Consider the following 5,303-nt stretch of genomic DNA (forward strand, 5'->3'; position numbering starts at 1 on the left):
CGTTGCATGCATTCTAGTTGATTTTAAAACTGATTGATTTGATTGCTAGCCGTTTAGCGAGCCCTGGTAATGCAAATTTGGGTAGTTTGTATTTCCCCCTTAAGAGAAGTAGATTCGTATTATCCGGATTCAGCATTAGGCCACAACCTCATGCCCATCTACTTAGTTTTGCCCACATTCTTTCTATGATTTGACAAATCACTTAAGGGAATGGACTTGAAATCAGAAATTCCACATCGTCAGCATACGTCACAACCTTTACACCATTTTCAAGTTTTCCGAGAATATTTTTAAGTAATTTAACAAAGCTTTTAATTTTTACATGATTATATTAGCTTCACTTGTAGGTTTGTATATATGTGTTTATGTATAATAAAAAAAGATATGTATACCCACCGGTACCTATCTTTTCGAGTGGTATGGATATGTTTGGGTGTAATTGATTGGTTTTTCAAAAAACTAAGTGCGTAAACTTGTCTCTAATTAAAATATCTATAAAGATAAAGCGTAAAGCATTTCGATTGAAAAAAAGTAGCTTATCGAGGATCGAAAACCCTCTCAAGCTAAGTACCTAGCAGGTTTAAGGATGTTCTCTAGTTAGCTTAACATTAAATAACTTTGCAATCACAGTTTGTTGATGATGAGTCCAAAAAATTTTTGTCACAAGAAACTTCATTGGAAATTTACTTGAACTAATGGCAGTTTATTAACTATTTAGTGATTGATGAGTTATTTGCAACGAACCAAAAGTCGAAAATGACATGAAAAACTTGTTCCTAAATTAAAAGGCAAGCAAGTATAAAGTATTGAAGAGTTTCTTTGAAATATTTTCGGTTAAGCGCGAAAATTGCCATTCATGTGTCTAACTAATCTACAAATAGAAAATAACACGAAAATACCCAACTACATATCATAATTATCCTTGCCGCGAAATACCATAAATATAACTAGATGCAAACTATTCCTAAATCAGATAATTCTGAATTTCTACTCCAGTTGCTGAATGTCTTTTCCATTACATGGCGCCCAACTTTGGGAATGGGTTTCATCTTAAATAAGGCAACAAAGAAATAAAATAAAAAATTTCAACAAATTTTAATTCTACTAAGTAAAACATTAGTTAGGCCAATATTAGAATATGACTCAGTTATCTGGAACCCGCGTTATCAAGTCCATGCAGACAGAGTCGAATCAATACAAACACAATTTTTACTATTTGCTTTAAGAATTTTTTAATGGAACTCTCTATATAATCTTCCACCTTATACTAATCGATAAAAGCTTATCAATCTTCCAACTCTTGCTAGTCGAAGGCAATGCTTGGTGTAATATTTAAGACACAACTTTTAAATGGATCAATTTCAAGCCCATTCCTTCTGAACGAAGTGAGCTTATGTGTTCTCTATCAGATTTTTGAGGCACTTCAAACCTCTTTTGCTGAAGCAATGTAGAACGAATTTTGAACAAAATGAACCGCCAAGTTTATAACTCTCACTCAAACACATTTGATAGCTCGGACTCCCTTTTTATAAGCTTTTATTAATTTCACTTGGCTGTTGTTTGTGATCAAATCTTGCAAGTTAAATTTGATAAACTTCCGGGTGTCCAATTGAGCTGAAATTTTGCACACATGTATAACTCCGATGACAATGCAATGTTACTTTTTGAGAATTTTATAAATGAATCGATAACAGAGTTATCGGTAAAGGTTTGCGCTCACCTTGGCATAAGAGCCTAAGTCCTCAAGAACGCAGGTAACTACGCTTTGTTTGTGTATATAACGAACGTAGAAGTTAGGCTGTTATCGCTGAATGTTGCATACTTTTCTGCGCACTTGATATTGTTTTACAGAGTTTTGGCGACGGAATTTTAGCTAAGCGAGAGTTGAAATTTCATTTTAAAACAAAAACAAAGCCGAGATCTGCAATAAGTAGTTGTAAACTGAACGCGACATAGGCAGAGTCACAATAAAATATGATTTTAAGTTAGTTAATACTGGTTGACACAATTTTATATGTGCTCTCTGTCAAAAATGCTTCAACGAAGTTAGTCACATTTTATTTCGATTATGAACATGCCCCAATATATTTGGATCATGATATAATTTAATTAAAGAAAAAAAAATTTTTAAATAAGCTTTTATTATTAGTTAATAAAATTAACTAAAAGGTAAAAAATTAATTGACTGTAACGAAATATAACACTTTATAAGTTCATTGTAACCTTTGACGATAATTAGGCTTCTTCGTCTGCGACAAAAAAATTCCATATTGTACATAATTATATATTTTTGACATTAAAATTTTACACCTAAATTATTAAATCTTACAGTTTATATCATAGTCCTAATTGTTCTAATAAATGCGTGTTACATTGTGATAGCAAGAAAAGGAGGTCCTAAATCTTCTTAATTATACAATCTTATGTCTCCAGAACTTCAGCTAGAAAAAGACTAGAATACTCCCCATAAAATATAGAAATAAATTACTGGAGAAAAAGTTTCTGCTGAATACCCAATAGCCTCGGCATCCTAACAGCCATCTGAATGAAGAGCCCTCGCCTCCCAGGAACTTAAGAAGTCGTCTCCGTAAGCACTATGAAAAAGGCTCTTAAGAAGTCAGCCGTATGAAGACATCTATAGAAAGTCTTCGGGTGGCTATGCCAACGTGTGCCCGGTGAACACCGTTCTCAATGATAAATACGGAAAGAAACCTCCCAAGGGAGACGCGTGTCACTCTAGCTCATCTTCGATCTGAAAACAGCAATGACTTAAACTCTTGCTTATCAAGAATCAATCCAGATAAACCCAATGTATGTCCTGCTTTTAATATGCCCCCACATGGCAACAACTATCTTTTCAATTACAATTTAGAGCCAAAGCTTTAACACCTTTATCTTTTAAGTTAAACCCTCAAAGTTTCTTCAGATTTCCGTTAAAAGATTGATGACTGCTACAATAACAGCAACATGGCGTGGTGGCTACTAAGCCAATAGTCTTACAAAGCACCCCGTCTAGAAGTGCTCTCGAATGCATACCTTATGTGTACTCTAGTATTGACTACATATTGGCACCCAATTTGGAAACACCTACTTAAACAATGTCTTCAGAATACTTCATGAACCATTCCAGAACTACAAGCGAATTCAAACTCAATAAAAGAAACGCAAAAAAAATCTTTAAAGCCCAACTCATTTAAGGAAACAGAATCGAACACATTATTCTCTCTCTCTGCCACTTATCTACGCTTAATTCTCCCCCCTCTTTCGCCTCATATTCCTCTCCACTCTCTTTTCCATTTTCGGCTCATACTAGTTGTAAATTCATTTCAAACCAGTTGCATGATAAAGTGGGTTTAGACACTCAGTTGCTCGCATGTCTAGCCATAAGCATATCCCAGAGCACATGGCTACGCGTTTTTGTAACTACTTTACCAATTGCACTTTACCAGAAACACGAGCTAATGACTGTTGCAATTGAACAATATGTTCCTCACACACTAGAGAAGAAAGCGTAAAAGATTTTTTTTATTAAACCATTTTTATTTTAATTTCAATTACGCTGATGTTGCACTTTTGTTGCAATTTTTACTGCGTGTTACTTTGATGATTACTCCAGCGCAAAACCTATTATGAGCATCCTTAACGACTGCGAATGGATGAGAAAATGGAATGATGAAAAGAAAATGTCCAACAACTTCCTCATTTTTGACACGACTCATGGCAAGTGGCAGACATTAGCTAGTTTTCTATAATGTATTTAGCAGATAAATATACTTACATATGTACAATGTGTGCTTGGTTTTGTTGTGTCCAATGTTGCCAACTATCTGCATGTGTGTGTGTGTGTGTATGTGAAAGTATTTATCGTACCTGAAATAGAATACTTTGTAAATCACTCATCTGCTTGTGGCATGCCGATAGCCTTTAAAGCCAAGCTGTTCGACACGATTGTTGTGTGCGTAAGCTTCCATATGTGGGGGTGTGGGGATGAGTATTTCTTGTAAAAAATTTAACATTTCCGCAAAAGATAATCGTGGCCTGCGCAAAAGCAATCATTGGTTTGTTAAGTGGCAGAACAAAGTTTGAATGTAGCTACTGGAAAAGGGAAAACTTATGTGTTTGCGCAAATTTTTACTCTGCCAGCTGTCGCTTTTAATGTGCATCATTCCCAAATGGTTGCTTTCTTATTATTGTTTGTGTATACCCAGTACCTTTCACTATCTAGCCGAACATCCGACACCATACTGGAGACCGATTTTGTTTGGTAAAAGTTTCAACAACAAGAGAGCTGAAAAATTTTCAGGAATTCGGTGGAATATAACCCCTCTTAAAGTACCCCTTATTCGTCTTTATTGATGTCTTCAGGCATAAGCTAGGTGGAGCTAGTCGGTCAATAAAGTTTAGAGGTGGAGATGTCCACGCGTTTGCCTTTGTTTATCAATAACGCCAGAACGACTACAAGGACTTTCCTTGACCGTTAAGGGGTAATTTTGTGACAGCCTCACTTCGAGACTATTTTACGCCGTTTCGCGTAATCTTTGGACAGCTATATAGAGATTGCTTTCAGGATTAGTTTAGGGCAACTATGGAGAAAATTAAGAAATAGTTTTGGCGTAGTTTGGGTAACTTACTTACTTACTTAATTGGCGCTTAACCTTCTAAACGGTTATGGCCGTCCAACAAGGCGCGCCAGTCGCTCCTTTGCTCCTCCAACCGGCGCCAATTGCTCACACCAAGAGAGTTTAAATCGTGTTCCACCTGGTCCTATCAACGGAGTGGGGCCGCCCTCCACCTCTGCTTCCATAGGCGGGTTCCGATAGAAACACTTTCTTGGCCGGAGCATCATCTTTCATTCGCATAACATGGCCTAGCCAGCGCAGCCGCTGCGTTTTAATTCGCTAGACTATGTTGATGTCTGCGTATAGCTCGTACAGCTCATCATTAAATCTTCTTCGGTACTCGCCATCGCCAACGCGTAGAGGTCCATAAATCTTTCGAAGAACTTTTCTCTCGAACACTCCCAGAGCCGCTTCATCTGCTGTTGTCATGGTCCATGCTTCTGCCCCATATAGCAGGACGGGTACGATAAGTGACTTGTAGAGTATGATTTTCGTTCGCCGAGAGAGGACTTTACTTTTCAATTGCCTACCTAGTCCAAAGTAGCATTTATTGGCAAGATTGTTTCTTCGCTGGATTTCAGTGCTGATGTTGTTGCTAGTGTTGATGCTGGTTCCCAAATAAACGAGTTTGGGTAACCTCCAGATAATTTCGATATCTTTTCGGGAATAATTTATGCATAATTT

This window comes from Eurosta solidaginis, chromosome 4, assembly GCF_040869045.1.
Source record: "Eurosta solidaginis isolate ZX-2024a chromosome 4, ASM4086904v1, whole genome shotgun sequence".
NCBI classification, from domain to species: Eukaryota; Metazoa; Arthropoda; class Insecta; order Diptera; family Tephritidae; genus Eurosta; species Eurosta solidaginis.